This window comes from Hippocampus bargibanti, linkage group LG01 (assembly GCF_051943395.1).
Source record: "Hippocampus bargibanti isolate YZ-2025 linkage group LG01, ASM5194339v1, whole genome shotgun sequence".
NCBI classification, from domain to species: domain Eukaryota; kingdom Metazoa; phylum Chordata; class Actinopteri; order Syngnathiformes; family Syngnathidae; genus Hippocampus; species Hippocampus bargibanti.
Window position 1 is genome coordinate 464175 of NC_142734.1, and position 18297 is coordinate 482471.

The window sequence follows — 18297 nt, forward strand, 5'->3', positions numbered from 1 at the left end:
ATCAAACAATGACACTTACTGCATTTTCAGCGTCACTAACTGAAGAGCACGGCGGAGAGGTCACACTGTCAATTTAAATAGTTTTTTTGGGTTGCGCTAATAGTCCATCTTCAAAAACAATGTGGGCGGAAAATGGAGGATGGAAGTCTCAGGGACAGCAATTGACTTGGCAGTCAAAAGACGGCCTTGGATGGCAAGTACTTTGTCCACCACTTGAGCGCTCGCAAATAAATGTCTCTGAACTACAAGGTGAGATCGGGAAGGACATGACTAATGTAAAATTCTTACTGGAGGTTGTCTGTCCCACAGTTCAAATGTTGTCTTCGAGGACAACCGACACCTCTGGATAAGTTGCGTCCATAATTTGTAAAATCACTTCAAATGACTTCTTGATGGAGAATAAGAAGTTATAATATTAAAAAGTTCCATGCTTAGCTGGCCACCCGAACAATAGCCCACAGTGAAGGCGCAGATAGCCTGGGGTCAATCTGAACACATCCTGTTAACCTGTCAGCTTCATCTCGGAGATCTGGACTTGGGCAGAATTTCGGACTTGGAAAACTCCTTGGTCACAGGAGTCATTTAGGACTTGAAACTCCTTCACAGGAAGAGCTCATGGCCAGGTTACACATTTATCAGTTCATGGAAAAGACAACCAATTAAAACATCTATGTTTTATTGCTTACAGCTGTTGGTGCTGAGAACGTTAAGGGGCGTGGTATTCTAATCAACAAAACTATGTTTTACTAATGTATCACTTTAATTTGCATATACTCTCAATAGTTAGCTTGGCAGAGGGCTGCAGAATTCGGGCGTCTGTCATGACGGTTATCCTTCAAAGGACAACTGATTCCTCATCTTCTCCAAATCTGAAGCCATTGTTTTGATTTTAGAGCAGGGCAAGACGTCCCGGCGTGACGTCACCAACAAGGGGGCGGGACCTTCTGAAACTGGCCACTTCCGGGTTAAATTTGAAGTAGTTTTTGGACACTTGACGTCCTTTTTATTGGTTTGGTTTTGCATTTGACTAAAAATATCAGCCTGCGTGTTTTTGGCTAGTTTAGATGCTATAAAACGTTTTTCTGATGTCAGTTCGGAAAGCAAAAAATGGGGTCGGTTGCCCTTCAAGGCCAGCAGAGAAAGCCTCGCAGGCACTGACGGCCCCACCACAGCTAGAATCTACTCTTAGATTTGTACGTTTGCCCTCCAAAAGTCGTCCCAGATGTCGTTTGATACGATCCATTAGTTTAAGCAGCTCAGCTCTTGGTAGCTGTTGCACTGCTGCAGCTTCCAGCGTTTGTCCAGCAGAGGGCAATCTCCACATTTGACTGCAACCTTTGCAAACAATGGTTGCCAGCAACGAAGCCAGCTTTTCCCCAGCATTTGATGAAGCTGAAAGGTGCACATTTACTCACGTGAGTAGCCACATCCGACATCCATCGATTGAGTCCGCTCTAGCCATTGAGCGCCGGAAGTTACGGCGTGACATTCAAGCAACAATGGCAAACAAGCAGCTTGGGACAGCTTCCCTGCGTCTGGCGTGAAACCACTTAGCGAGCTTTCGCCATCCACATCCTTCGTACGCCAACTGACCAGGGATTTTTGCCATCACAATCATCCCCTTTTCACCCAAATCATCCCACATTTACAGGCCTTAAATGTCTGTTTCCTTTTTAAATCTGGCTTGCTATCTGGCTAGCTATCTGTTGGCTATCTATTAGCTATCGACTAGCTGGCTTGCTAGCTTTCTCTCTACTTAGCTTTCTATTGGCTACACGGCTATCTAGGTGGCTTACAATCTGGTAGCTATCTGTTGGCTATCTATTAGCTATCTAGTAGCAGGCTTTCTGTCGATTTAGCTTTCTATTGGCTACATGGCTATCTAGGTGGCTTACAATCTGGTAGCTATCTGTTGGCTATCTATTAGCTATCTTGTAGCAGGCTTTCTGTCGATTTAGCTATCTATTAGCTATATAGCTATCTGGGTGAATCGTTGTGTGTCGCAGCCTATTGCGGTAACACACATAAAGAAGGTGTAAGTTGACACAAATTCCCAGCAGACAAATCAGCCCATTTCCAACGGAGCTTGTGCGCCATCTTGTTCATTTTCTGGGCGCTACATTGGAGTCCAGACGGCTCGAAGGACTTCTTTCATCGGTTGCAAACATTGATGCTTTCCTCTTCAGAACTATTTGAATCAGATTCATAACTGGATGAGTAACAAGAAAGAATCTTTTTCCGAATCTGAACTCTTTGAAGCCATTGGTTTGATTCTGGAGCAAGGCAGTGTGTGACCAATAGTGATGTCATCAACAAGGGGGCGGGACTTTCTGAATGTCCCCAGTTCTGAGCTCATTTTGTGGCAGTTTTGGGCAACTTGAAGTCATTTTTATTGGTGTTTTTCCTTTGACTAAAAATATCAGCCTGCGTGTTTTGGCTATTTTAGATGCGTTAAAACGTTTTTCTGACGTCAGTTAGGAAACAAAAAAACTGTGTCGGTTGTCCTTTTAAGGTCATTTGGCTTGAGCTTCAAAGGTGGAGTGTTGTGTGTGAATGCTTAGCGCCGTTTTGTTTTTCCGTTGTTATTAGCAGCTGTTGTTTACCTCAGAAGCCACTAAAATCCCCAGCACGCTCCGTGAAAATGAGCCTCCACAGGGCCGCACATCTTATGCCCTGAGTAACAATTCAGACAGGCCATATTTCCATGACTAATCTCAGCCTAGCATGTGAGGAGACCGAAACGCTCGGCAGATAGCGACGTGCTCCGCATCGCCATGGATTCCACAGCCTACCTCACCACGTTACATCTCAGAGGATGACGGACGTCCGAGGTGCATTTCAGTGTCGTGTGCAGCAAAAGTGATCAATAATTGACACTGGGTCCATAATGCATCAAGTTTATCGACGTGAATGCAGTTGTTGTTTTGGTGGCGGACAATAAAACGAGGCCATCCCGCAGACGTAGGAACAACTCTTTGACTCAACAGTGCGCTGACATACTTTTTGTTGGCCGTCGTGAATGAGCAAAATGGAGATGTGTTTTTTTTTTTTAATGATGGCGAATTACAGAGGATTCTATTCATTTAAGACAATGTCATCATTCTTTTCTTTGTGCAGCTAAATAAAAAAATACTTCACTTGAGCTAGATAGAGGTTTATTAATTGCCCTCTTCAAACCATGTTTTGATGATGATTGTTGAAACTTGACAATAAAACTCACAAACGGGTTCCGTAACACATTCTTGACGTTGCCACTTGCATTTGTAGCGGAAACGTTTCCGCAGTTTACACTTTTCCATTGGCCACTGAAAAGGATAGATTTCCATTGACTGCTTGTAGTCTTACAAAGATAGCTTCAAGGACAACCGATGCCATTTTTTTCTTTCCTAACTGACATCTGAACAACGTTTTAAAGCAAATAGAACCCTATAGCGTCTCTTTGCAATTTTTAATGATGATACTAGTGCAGCGTGTTCTACTGGAGACAAATTGTGTGTTCGACATACTTGGCCAATAAAGATGATTCGGATTGAAATTTTCTCTTTTAGAGTCAGAAAGGACAGAGTAAAAGAGTTATGAAGCAAGAGAATGCAGATTTAATCCAGCTCAGTGTGTTAGTTTAGCAGTTGTAATGGTGCAAATGTTTTATTCATGATGGCGGCTTGGAAGCTTTGTACAAATGAGAAAAAGCAAAGGAGCGTTTCCATTTCTCTGATGGATGAAAATCCAACACGAGGCACTTGCTTATGAATATTACTGTTGCAATATGTGCCTTGTATGTGTATATTTAACCAGACTTGACAATTGCCACTGGAATTGCGGGTCAGAGTTTAAACGTGCTGTTGTCGAGTCAAACTACCAAAATAAAACATAGTTGGTTAATAACTCAAAGCTATCGTGTAGTAATCCCCAGACAGCCTTCAAGTATTCTCCCTCGCTACGATAAACTGCATGACATTCACACCAGCGGACACTTTGGAAATGCTCTGATTTTGTCTGTGTAAGCTCTTAGTCGTACAGGAGCGGTCCACAATCAACAGCATCAAAATTGAAAGAGGAATGGGGTGGGGGGAGGGGCGGGTGAAAACGCTTATAAATGAAATGTATTATTATTATTAGTCAAAGATAAAAACAAAGTATTCTCTGCATATTCGAATGAAAGAAATGAAAGAAAATAGTAGAACAGAAATGTATTTCAAAAGGGTTAGCAGCTGCTGTACAGTTATCCTGATGAGATGATACCAGAGCAAATGGGGCAATCAGGCCAGTCGTAGACCCCATAGTCAGGCAGGACAATAGAAGTAATCAGTGTAGCGTTGTGGAATAGTCATCCGCTTCCCCCAACCTGAGAGCAGAGTCCGGCACCAACACCTCTGGACTGTAGAGATAAATATAGGGTCAAAACTACCAGCAACAATTTTAGTTTGCTGATGAAGCCTCTTGGATAAGAAGCGAAAGGTCCGACAGCTTCAAATTTGTACAGCTGACGGCTGAAGAAACCTTCTCATCGATGGTCCATATAAAGTGTCTCCCTTTGCGACTTGTCTTCTGAGGTTGAAAAAGTTGTCGTCTGAAATTAATGCACCACATAAATTAATTAATGACAAGAATCTCAGCAGGAGAATGCTAAGAAAATAAAAGATAGCTGGAGGAAACACGGCTTTACAAAGTCGACGTTTTTGACAAGGCCACGTCCCTTCTGACTTTTGAATTAATCTTGCTCTTCTGCTCCCCCCTGCCAAAATTACCCTGGAGTGTCATCTGGCCATGAACGGAGTCCACCGCATCAAAAGAGGTGAGCCGTTGCCCGGTTGGCCAAAGCACATTTTCATGTCTGTGTAGCAGCGTGTGGTTCAGCAGGAGGTTGTCGACGTGAGTTGATGATACTCTACAGAAGTCTCTTTCAAAACTTGCCTTGGAAATGTGATAGAGAATAGAAGTTATCATCTTGAAAAGTTTAGAAGGCCCACAATGGAAGCACAAAAAATCTGAGGTGAACAGAAACAGCCTGTTACACTGCCATCTTCATGTAGAAGATCTGGCCTTGGACTAATTCAGGATTTGGTAAACTCCTTTTACAGGAAGAGGTCATTAACCAGGGTACAAATCTATCAGTGCATTGTCACGGCTTGGAATTGAAGCGGATTTACGTGAGACAATCTGCTTTTGTCAATGACCGACGACGTTTTGTCAAAATAATTTGTAAAATGGCTTCTACTGAGCGTATTTGACAAAGATTCCAGCGCATATAGAGCTATATTTTGCCTTTTAAGACTGCCGCTGAATATTAAGGAAGTCTTGTTTTTGAGTTGGTGACGAGTCCTCACCCTACGTCACTGAAGGAACGCCCCTGACCGAAAAAGGACACATTGTAGCATCCTTCCATCATCCTGTATCCTTCAATCACGATCAATGCATTCATACGGCGTGTTTTGGCTCTTTTAGATGCTATAAAACGTTTTTTTTTTAATGTCAGTTAGGAAACAAAAAGTGATGTCGGTTGTCCTTTAAATGTCTCTTTGGGGGTTAACAACCGTTCTCTCAAAGGACATGCAAACATGTAAAAATATGATTTATTTATTCCCTGTATTGTATCTTTTTCCTTACCCGGCCGGCCGGGAGAGTTTGTTGAATGTGTAATTATCCTTCCCAGCAAGGTGCTTATCTTGCGTTGCACCTTGCTGGCAACACAAATCCCAGAGAAGATTAAAAATGAATTTTGACTTGACATCTGCCATCAGCCAAGGCAGGTCTTGCTAGACAGTGTGAGCCGCTTTGGCAGCAGGCAGATAAATAGGACGCCCTTAAAGGACAACCGAAAAACGTTTTAACGCATCTAAAATGGCCGAAACACGCAGGTTGATAATTTTAGTCCAATGCAAAACACCAAAAAAAATGACTTCAAGTAGCCCAAAACTGCCACAAAATGAGCTCGAAACTGGACAGATTCAGAAAGTCCCGCCCCCTTGTTGGTGACATCACGCCAGGACGTCTTTGCCTTTGCTCTACAATCAAAACAATGGCTTCTACTAGCTGGCTATCTAGCTTTCTATCTATTCAGCTATCTATTAGCTACGTCGCTATCTAGGTGGCTATCTATCTAGCTAGTTATCTGTCGGCTATTTATTAGCCATCTACTAGCTGGCTAACTAGCTTTCTATCTATCTACTTCCGTGTTGAGTGAGCGCTGGCGCGTGTGGCCGCCGCTGCTCACCCACAGATACAACTTATCCCGTGACTGGAAAGTGACCTTGAGAGTTTTGAAAGGTGCTTGAAAAGGAAATGTATTATTATTATTTTAAATGTCTGCGCCTTGTCAGCCAGGTTCTGCGGCTCTTCCCATTTAACTTCAACTTGTCCGTTGGTCTTTTAACGTGCCACGAATGGACCGAGAGCGGCGGTGACGGTCAAGGGACGATCAGGAATGGTGGCAGGCTGGTAGAAAAGGCTGGAATAGATGGCTTGATTGGATCTGAAAGAATACGGGCTTTTTATAAGGGCTATTTGTGCAAATTAGGGGTGATTTACTTTGCGCGCTATGAGTGAAGGGAAAAAAAAAGTGCCCTCCAATTTCTATTGTCAATGTTGCTAATGACGTCAAAGGCTTTGATGGCTACTTGTTCATGTGATGAGTCACTTTTGCCGTGAAATCCAGCAAAGCGTCAAAGTAATTCCATTTCTTTTGGCTAGGCCCAATTCAATGCTTAGACTGTGCAGTGCAGTCATCATCATCATCATCATCATCATCATCATCATCATCATCATCATCATCATCATCATCATCACACTTGGACAGTTTTCGATCCAAGGAAATTATTTCATGATGCTCCCCTCATTTTCTTTCTTTTTTTGTCCAACCTGATCAACAATTGAGCCAAACCGTGACCCTTCCCATGGGGGGAAATAAATGTGCGGACCAAACCGAATCCTCTGATGCACTTAGAACAGGCATCATAAGACTTTTAGGACAATATCGGTACAATTCATGTACGTGCCTGCAGAGGCTCTACTGCACCCATTTAAAATGGCATTTTCTGTGTACCAATCTCTTGTTTCTATTTATAATTGTATTTTATTGATTAGTGTATCAAATAGATGGTTTGAAAGGGGAGCAAAAGAAGCTATTTTTTTACAAAACAGCAAAATAGTTCATATCATAAATATAACGTTTGTAAACCAAAAAAGTTCATCAACCAAAGGGGTTCGTAAACGGAGGTATCACAGTACTGTATATACAAACAATGTAACGGCGCAGTAATGCCTGCAAAAACGGCATCTCCTTCACTGTCTTGGAATGTGGCCATCTCTTGTCAGGACTTTTGTCGAAGATCTTTTCACACACAAACGCAATCAAGCCACCGCCAGAGATCTCAGGTGGGTCGCAAAGCTCTCATCCTCTTTCCATCTTAGCGCATTTTAAACCAGAGATCCGTCCAACGGGGAAACATAAAGTCGTCCCGCCATCCCCGCCCCGTCTGCAGGCTTGTTTACACAAGCATCAACATGAAATCAGGATGTATTTTATTTTTCCGCCAAGCTATGATGAGAGGAAAATTCATATATTGATGTGGTGTGACGTTCTCGGCCTTTGTAGCAAAGATGTCATTTTTAATACTCGCTTTGTGCCTTTGCACCAAACAGCATTTCAGAGTAACCAGGCTTTTTTGGAGTCTTTGGAGAGTGTGCCGCAGAACCTTTCCAGGGAGACCCATCAGGGTATGATTGCAAAGAACGGCTCTCCAGAGCTCCGGTTAAAGCATAAATGTTTGCAATCGATTAGAGAAGTCATTCCGTGTCCTTTTGAGGCGTCTGGACTGCAATGTAGCGTCCCAGAAAATGCACAAGATGGTGCTCAAGCTCCGTTGGAAATGGGCTGATTGTTCCGCTGGGAATTTGTGTCAAATAGTAGTCTTGGTGTAACACACAACGATTCACCATGTGGTTTACTTCAAATTGGATGTCATGTACGTTGTGACTGAATTGACATTGTCTTGAAACTTTGCTTTGCTTGCCAAACACCACATATCCACAAACGCACCACTGCACGTTTCTCACACCTTCCCAGCAAGAGGTCACCATAGCCAATCGAAAGCACGCAACCTTCTGCACACACACGCACGGTCGTCCGAGAGGCCACTCTGTGTGTGATGACAGTATCGGATCCTCGCGTGATTGAGGTGACGGCGACAGAGACGGACGGGAATGGAATTGTCAGCTGCTGGGAGTGACGGCAAGAGAGACGGCAAAGTTGATGGCGCACCATCTTTCTGTCCTTCGGTTGATTTCAGCCTCCCTCGCCCGTGTGTCCAGCAGTCGGTTTCATCCTCTAGTATTTCTTTTTTTGTCCTTCCATACCACTACGTCTGTGTAAGCTCTCAGTCGTACAGGATGAGAAGGTTTCTTCAGACTCGCGCTGAATATTCAGGAAGTCTTGTTTTGGAGTTGATGACGATGCCATAAGTGACACCGCGGAGGGAACGCCCGTGACCGAGAAAGCCACACACACGATGCATTTTGGGTAGTTCTTTTTCATCTGAAAACACCGTTTTGATTGCGAAATTAGAAGGAAAACGACATAAATAGAAAGTGCCAGTCAGATGACAAAAATGATGTGAGGCGGCACAGCAATATCAATTCTTGTCGGGCATTTTCACTCAAACACACAAGGTGAGGACTATATGTCCCAATGTCAGGCTGATAGCGCTTTCAGTTCCTGCGCATTATCAGCCACGTGGGGTTTTTGAGCACCTCAAGCAATGTGTTCTCTCAACATTATAACTATAATCATCCAGCGGCTTCTTCTTATCAGAAGCCATTTATGTGAAGAGGAAATAACTCTCAGCTAGAATGGGCTCCAGCAGTCCATTGAGGACAAGGTGTACAGACAATAGATGTCTCAGGAGGTTGGTAAAATATATACAGTGAGACCTCGGTTTACCAACCCCTTTGGATTACAAACTTTTTGCCTTACGAATGTTAAATTTAGGACAATTTTAACTTGGCATACAAACTATTTTTTGGGATACACACGGAGCGCCACAATGAATGATGTGTCTTCTCCGAATTTGAACTCTCTAAAGCCATTGTTTTGATTCTGGAGCAAGGCAGTTTGTGAGGGAGTATCCTGGCATGACGTCATGAAAAAGGGGGCGGGACTTTCTGAATCTCCCCAATTCCGATCTTATTTTGTTGCAGTTTTGGGACACTTGAAGGCATTTTTAGTGGTGTTTTACATTTGACTAAAAATATCAGCCTGCGTGTTTTGGGTATTTTAGATGCTATAAAGTGTTTTTCTGATGTCAGTTAGGAACCAAAAAAATGGTGTTGGTTGTCCTTTAATGTCATCAGTGCGCTACTAACCCAAACTGGAAACAGCAGTGATGGATTACTAATGCTTTAGATGCACTGGAGGCAGCGACAGCTGCCCGTGGGAGGACTGGGAGTGACTAAAGTGTGTATGTGTGTATCGGGGGTGTAAAAAACCCAGAGCGGTGAAATTGTCATGCACCTAATGCATTAATGAGATGATTCATGACAGGATATTTTGACCTTCACAGGAAGCATCGTGTGACAGGGTTGCGATTTGATCCAGTTCTCATTAGTCTTGCTTCCAAAGTCTTCAGAAGGCCTGGAGAAAGAAATCTGAGGCCTTTGCATTTTTCCACCACACAAAACAAGACTTCTCTCTTTTTCTGATGAAACAAGAGAGTCTTAGGTTTCTTACGCTGCATTGAATGTTTATGTCGTCCTACAACTCAATATCCTGTGGGACCTGGAATTCGAGTGACAATGACAAAAACCCCGACACTGGACTGGACACATTTTTGCACATCATTTGGCGGTGAATGAGTTAATATAATTTAATAATGTGCTTACAGAGAGTCCCCCTTGCTACAAGGTACAAGGACAGAATGATGAAACAGGACATTCGTGAACTGGCAAAGATAAATCCAATGTGTGTCATGTAGGCGTGTGTCATGAATGTGATAGAAAGACAGGACGTGGTGTAATGTTGTGATGAAAGATGAGACGTGAGGGGACGTTAGATGGCACTGTTGAGTGCTTGATTTAGCTTCTCCAAAGCGACGCATCCCGATATTCCCCTCCTCCCTTTTCCTTGGTCTTTGTGTCTATCTGATGCTGCTGCCTCTTCCTCATCCTCTTTACCTTGATCGCTTTGTATGCAGCACGTAATAGAAGTGTGGAATTAAACAGAGTGACGTCTACATGTAAAAAAAAAAGCATTGGCGAAACAAACAAAGCTTCTCAGAGAAAAGCGTGTTTATTTAATTGACAGCTCTTTTTGTACCGAAATGCTATGTAGTAATCAGAGACAAGGAATGTAAAGGGGTATTCTGGCTTGGACTAGCCGTTAGTTCAGCGGATGTCAACTGTGTTCATTTCAGGTAGGGTGTATAGCAGATTTTTGACTAAGAGCCGTAGAAGCAAAAAATTTAGAAATATTTTTCTGTGAGAGCCACACGCACGCACACACACACATATACACACTTATACACACATATCTATCCATCCATCCGGTCGGTCGGTAAATTGGTAAATCAGTAAGTCGGTCGGTCCGGTCTGTCCGTCGGTCCGGTCGGTCGGATCGGTTGGTCGGTCCAATCAGTCGATCGGTCCGGTCAGTCGGTCCAATCGGTCGGTTCGGTGGCTGCCGTATATAATCTACAGCAAATAAAATAAATAAATAGCTAGCTACCTATATCTAGCTACCTACTGACCGACCTACCTACCAACAGACCTACCTACCGACCTACCCACCTACCTACCCTGGTAGATAGGTGGGTAGGTCGGTAGCTGGGTAGGTAAGCTGGGTGGATGGATAGATGGATAGATAGACAGACAGGTCGATAGATAGATAGATAGATCGGTAGGTGGGTAGGTCTTTAGCTTTGAAATTTGCATTTTAACTACAAGCTTCTCATTTGGAATCCCATCCCTGGCCCAGAATGTGCAAGGGTTATGTTTCGAAGCATGAAAAATGGAAGAAGCTTTCTACTGCTACATACTGAAAAGCAGACTCGTTAGTCCTGCTGTTGTGCAGCAGGTCATGGTTTGAATCTACATTTAGCGTGATTGCAGCGTATCAACAAATTAACGATGTACGGTGTGCCAAATTAACCTCCTGATGAGCATGTGATACAGGCATGAGTCAGGAAGTACTCATGCAGACGACACAGGATGTAGCATTGAACTACATTGCTACATTAAAGGACAACTGACACCTTCGGACACGTTGCGTCCATCATTTGTCAAATGAATTCTATTGAGCGCATTTTACAAAGATTCCACCGCATGTAGCAATAGTTTACGTTGTAAGACTCTCACTGAATATTCAGGAAGTATTGTTTTCGAGTTGATGACGATGCCCTAAGTGACGTCACGGAGGGAACGCCCGTGACCGCGAAAGCGATACACAATGCATATTGGGTACTTTGTTTTTGTCTGAAAACACCGTGCTGATGGCGAAATTAGAAGGAAAACGACATAAATAAACTGCGGGAGGTCCAGATACCCCATGACATATTGACACATTGACACTTGTATTTCCTCTCAAGAGTCTGTGAAGGATTTCAGTGGCCCTTTTCCGTCAACAATTGGTTGTCGTAGTTTGTTGACGTAATCCTTGTCTGATGTTGTCGTGGCTCAAATGACAGCAGAAGCGATCGGGTTCCGATCTGTCTTCAGTTTTCTGATAATGCCTCTTCTCAGAGTTCTAATCTGATCTGAAAGCTGATGAGAAGCAGTCACGACAAGCTAGCTGCTAGTGTTTGCTAGACAAGACCGCAGGTGGGCATTGGAATGGATGGAGTTGGTGTAAATATCTTTCACATGTATTATTCCATTTTCTATCTATTAGCTACCTGGCTAGCTAGCTATGTAGCTGGCTATTTATTAGCTGTATGGCTATCTAGCTATCTATCTAGCTACCTAGCTGGCTATCTATTTGCTATCCATTTGCTATCTATTTGCTATCGAGCTAGCTACCTAGTTGGCTATCTAATTGCTATCCATTTGCTATCTACCGTCATTTTGTTTTGTTTCTTCTTCGGCTTAACACGAGCCTGTGGTGGGGTCTTTTTCGGTCCCATAACAGCAAAAGTACTCCACTTGATAACAAACCCGAAAATTCGTTTGTATGCTAAGATTATATTCTCGCGAACTTGATGTTTGTAAAGCGAAAAGTTTGTTAGCTAAAACATTCGTGAACCGAGGTATCACTGTGTATATATTTGTTTTTTTTTCTTTCATCTGTATGTGTGTGTATGGGCAAACAGTACGATTACATCAAGACCTTTATCACAAAAATGTCAGCAGTGCCTCCTGGCTTCATGGATGGATGCAAACCCCCCAACCCCTTCTGAAGCTATCATTCTTGTGTGTGTGTGTCTCAGGGTGTAGTAATAAACATTGAAAAACTAAAATATACATTACCAAAAAAATACATTAGAAACATACAGTGATACTGTGGATTACGAACTTAATTGGTTCCCAGAGAGACTAAGGCGAAAAGTGTGTATTGCAAACATCAATTGCCCATAGGAAAACCATAAACATAAGAATAATCCGTTCCCAAGTCCCCATAAAACACAATTTTCTACTAAATTAGCCTTAAAACGACACAAAATATACCTTATTTCACGTATACTAAATGTGCTATTGTATTATAATTAAAGAAATAAACTGTACCGTATAATAAAGTTGTTGTATTTACCTTTGTGAGGATCGTTGATTGCAGACAAACTAGAAACTTCATTAATAGCTGGTTCCCTTGCTTGTCTACTCTTCAAATTGTACAGATGGCTTGTGCGGGTTATTTGTGGAGCCTGATTCATGGGATATTTTAACCTTGCAGTCTACACCCTGCCTTTGAACTATGCATACCATTGGAAAAAAAAATTTTCACTCTGTTGTCTATCCACGCTTAAAAAAAATGTATTATTATTATTTTGAATTGGTAGCAAGTATTCAAGGTTCCCTGGCACGCCGCTAGGGAGTGCTCAGGAGCCAATATCAAGAACAGCAAAAAATAAAAAATTCGAGAAATGGATGAAGTGGGGGTGGGGGGGGGGCATCTCTTTGGTGTCATGGCAACCCAGACAATGTCATTTCCTTGTGGTGAATGTTCTTTGTGTTAAAAAAAAGATCACTATTCGCTACTCATTCCCTCAGATTCTAAACCCCCTCACACAATCATAAACAGCATATAACAATAATAATGATAATAATACATTTCATTTATAAACGCCTTTCAAAACTCTCAAGGACACTTTACAATCACAGGCAAGCATAGGTACTATAATAAATAAATAAAATACAATCACAAATAGAATACAATAAATGAAATACAATTATAATATATACAGTCACAGGACATTTTTTTCAGCGGGTGAGCAGCGGCAGCCACAAGCGTTCACTCAACCCGGATAGTAACTCAAATGCATAGAAAAGTAGCTAGCTAGCTAATAAATAAATTCATTTGAAGTGATTTGACAAATTATGGACACAACTTGTCGGGAGGCGTCCTTGAAATAAAATAAAATAGGACCCGCCCCTCAGTGCCCCCCAACAAAACCACTAACAAGTCACGTTCTCCACTTCAAGACGGCATCAAACCTTAGTTCACATTAGCATTGCATTCGCTATTGTAGAAGAGCAGAGCAAACTTTTTTTCTCGAGACCTTTGAGTTTCTAGTCATCCTTGGTCAGGGTTATCGTGCTGACATTTGTCACATTCCCCGTCAGGGCGCTCGCTCACTTGCAGCCATGTGCCACTCCGCCAGGCAAGAATGGCACCTTTTGGTCCTCCAGCGGGCGAGTACACAAAACCGCCATGATGCCATGGCAACGTGTGTAACATTCGGAATAAAAAGGTCAACGTTGCCCCTGCTGCAAATTAGTCAGTGTGCAAAACTATTTGACGCATCCCGACAGGGTCAGTGATTTGGTTTGAAACCAGACTTACACACACTGCTAACCTCGGCGCTTATATATATATACAGTAAAGTCTCGTTATATCGATATTCAAGGGAGTCCGAAAAAATATCGATATAACCGGGACTATCGATATATCCGATATCGATATAACGAGACTTTACTGTATATATATATATATATATATATATATATATATATATATATATATATATATATATATATATATATATATATATATATATATATATATATATTGCGGACGTCCGTACGTTAGGTCACTGAAAAAAGGACACATTGTAGAGGTCCTTCCATCACGTCATTATATTTTGCTGTACTTGTTTAGTCTGAAAACGTCATGTTGCACCAAAAAGAGCCAGAGGAGGGCGACCAAGCTCCATGTAAGGAATTTATCAGCCCGTGGAAATGGGCCACTTCCGGGTTCATTTTTTTCCAGATTTAGGACACTTTAAGTGATTTTGATTGGTGTTTTGCATTTGACTAAAAAGATCATTTTAGATGCTATAAAACGTTTTTCTGATGTCAGTTAGGAAACAAAAAAGTGACGTCGGTTGTCCTTTAATGAGCAAACGAATCACATCAGCCTTCGTATCTATAAGCACAGCTCTGTAAACACACACTTTGACATTTGAAGTTGAAGGGTGGTGGGGGTTGGGGTAAGTTGAGGGTTAAATGTCACCCATTTAGCAATTTGGGCCTCGTTTCTGATGCGGAGCGACAAATCACGCAGCACCCTAGGTTGAAAACAACATGAGAGAGAGAGAGAGAGAGAGAGAGAGAGAGAGAGATTGGATTGGATATGCCTTTATTAGTCTCACAGTGGAGAAATTTACATTTCACAGCAGCAAAGTGATGAAGGAAGGAGAGAGAGAGAGAGAGAGAGAGAAAACATTTGAATGATGGGAAGAGGAATTCAGTATGTAGGGTTAAGGAAGGCTCATAGCGGCACATACATACATACTTATACATATAAGTAAAGTAGGGTTAGGGTTTTAAAATAGGGTTAGAGTTTCAAACTTGGGAGAGGGGTTCCAACAGGGGGTAGGGTTTCCAGCCAGGGTTAGGGTTCGTCTGTGTAAGCTCTCAGTCGTACAGGAGTGGTCCATCGATGAGAAGGTTTCTTCTACACGGCTAAAGAAACCTTCTCATCAGGGTTAGGGTTTCAAAATAGGGTTAGTTTCAAACTTGGTCGAGGGTTTTCAACAGGCTGTAGGGTTTTAAAGTAGGGCTTCAAAGTAGGGGTAGGGTTTCAAAATAGGGTTTCCAACCAGGGTTGGGGTTTCAAAAAAAGGGTTAGAATTTCAAACTTGGGAGAAGTGCTCCAACAGGCATTAGGGTTTCCAACCAAGGTTAGGGTTTCAAAATAGGGTTAGTTTCAAAATAGGGTTTCCAAGAAATGTTAGGGTTTCAAAATAGGGTTAGTTTCAAACTTGGGAGAGAGTTTCCAACAGGGGCTAGGGTTTTAAAGTAGAGATTCAAGGTTGGGTTAGGGTTTCAAAATAGGGTTGCGAAGTAGGGTTTGGGTTTGAAAATAGGGTTAGTTTCATACTTGGGAGAGGGTTTCCAACAGGGGCTAATGTTTCAAAGTAGGGCTTCAAAATAGGGTGAGAGTTTCAAACTTGGGACACGGTTTTCAATAGGGGTTAGGGTTTCAAAATATGGCGTACAGCCATGGTTGGAAAAGTTGGTGAGCTAAAGCGTTGATAAGGTGAGGTATCGCTGTATTTTTGGCTGTTCAAGAACCCGATTGACCTTACGCCCACGACAACCTTTGAAAATACCCCAAGCACAATCGATCTCCGGAGGGATTCAATAGAAGAGAATGAGGAAATCACTTGCCATTTTTGGTGTGTGTCTGATGCTAGCTCTGTTTTTTATTTCTTTGAAGATAATAAAGTGCTTTTCAAGACAAACAAGGATGATTAACCCACCCCCTCAAAAAAAAAAAACACACACGGAGCAGCCAGAAGGACCAGATTTTCACACTGTTGAGCCCACTCCTCAATGCTTGTTGGCCGACTGCCATCAGGCTGGAACACAAGATGGGAGGGGGGGCAAAAGGTCTTGTCCTTTTTTCAAGAATATGTCTGCTGAAGTGCAGCACGAAAACACGCCATCCAAACGTGTGCGACTGATGACAATAATGAGGGAAGCCATTTTCTTTGTTTACGCTTGACCTTTAGGCCTGCGAGTGAGCTCACGACCGCTCCTTTTGTTTGCCGCTCTGGTTGTCCCTTTGCCTGACAGTCTTTATCTCGCTCGCATGTTACGTGAGTACGACTCCCGTGAATGTCAAACGGTTGTTGTGACTTCTTCTTTCGGCGACTGTGAAATGCATTCAGACCACTCGTTGTTTGGATTTGTCTTTGTGGCGATCCGAGTGGATAGCAAAACTTTTTGAGTGCATATGAAAAATGGAAGTTGTATTTTCTACTCATGCATCCACTTTCTGACACATACATTTAAATACGACGTACAATAAATAGCATCAAACATGTTATTAATAATCATAATAATATAGATATCAAGTAGACAGGATGAACTTAGTACAACGATTTTTGCCGGTAGTTTTGGCCCTATCAATATATCCCTACTTTCCAGACGTGGCGGTGCCAGACTCTGCGATGATTGGTTGGGGGACGGGGGGCAGAGGACTACTTCCTGCGGCTACACTGATTACTTCTATTGTCCTGCCTGAGTGTGGGGTCTACGACTGGCCCGATTGCCCCATTTGCTCTGCTATCATCTCTTCAGCATAACTAAGCCTATGTTGCCTAAGAAATCAGTTGTAGGAACGTTCCAAATTGAACCTTACCCCACCATGGCCATTTAGTGAAGGGTTTTGCTGTTTTATGAAAATAGCTTCTTTTACTTCCCTTTCAAACCACCTATTTCCTTTCGCTAATATATCCAAGGATATATTTTCAACCCAACAATGGGTAATTTGCCCATACACTGAAATTTGCAACAGACTTCTATGAGAGTCCAAGGCCAGATCTCCTACAGGAAGATGACAGTGTGACAGGCTGTTTATGTTCACCTCAGATTAATGCAGATTTTCTGTGCTTCCATTGTGGGCCTTGTGTTCGGCCAACTAAGAATACAATAGCATGAATTTTTTTTTTAATATGCTAACTTTTATCGTCTATTCTAATCAGATTCTGTCATTGAAACTACCACGGGAGTCTCGGTTTATGTGCAAACATTTCACTTTCACCCATTCCACCGCGGTAAAATGGGAGTTTTTTTTTTTTACTGGCCACATTTTCTCTTTCACTCCGTTTGAAGGCCCTTTTCAGCGGGTGGGACAAGAGAATGGATTGCGAGGGAGGGAAAAGGAGTCAAAGGCTGAGTTTGGAATGGAAAAAAAAGTGAAATTGAGCACGCTTGAGGTAAAAAGAAAGCCTGCGAGGAACAGATACAGAACAAATAGAGATAAAGAAAATATAAAATGGCAATAAGAAAGTGGCTTGTGGTTTGGGATGAATGTTATTTGTGGTTTCCTGAATCGTCTTTAAACACATCTTTGCTGAAATGATGGACCGTGGCTGTTATCTTTACTGTCTGCCACAGCACACAGCCTGTTAAAGGCAAGCGACCACCATGTCAACTTTACGGCAAAACATTAATACATGGGGCACAGCAGCACATCCATCCCTACAAATACCCTGCGGGGGCATAAAGGCACTGCGCTTTGCTTTATTGTGCTCTCTCGGAGTTTTTAGGGAGTGCCGCTCCAACTAAAGAGCGTGACAAAGTTTCTCACAGTTTCTTTGGCAAGCAGAAAGATCATTCACCTTCAAAATGAACGTTTGTGGAGGAAGTACAGCGATGCCTAGACTACAAAAGTAATTTGTTCCCAGACAGAGTGTGTAAGGCGAAAAGTGTGTATCACAAAAATGTATTCCCCATAGGAAACCATTAAAATGAGAATAATCCGTTCCCAGGTCCCCATAACACATAATTCATATTCATATTCAGGAAGTCTTGTTTTCGAGTTGATGACGATTCCCTAAGTGACGTCACGGAGGGAACGCCCCTGATCAAGAAAGCGAGACACAATGCATTTTGGGTACTTTTGTTTGTATGAAAACACTGTTGATTGGATTGGATTGGATTTGCCTTTATTCGTCTCGCAGTGTTGATGGTGAAATTAGAAGTAATAACGTGATGGTGAGTTGTGTGTCGCAGCCAATGGCGGTAACACGCATAAAGAAGATATAAATTGACACAAATTCCCAGCGGACAAATCAGCCCATTTCCAACGCAGCTTGTGCGCCATCTTGTGCACTTTCTGGGCGCTACATCGGAATTCAGACGGCT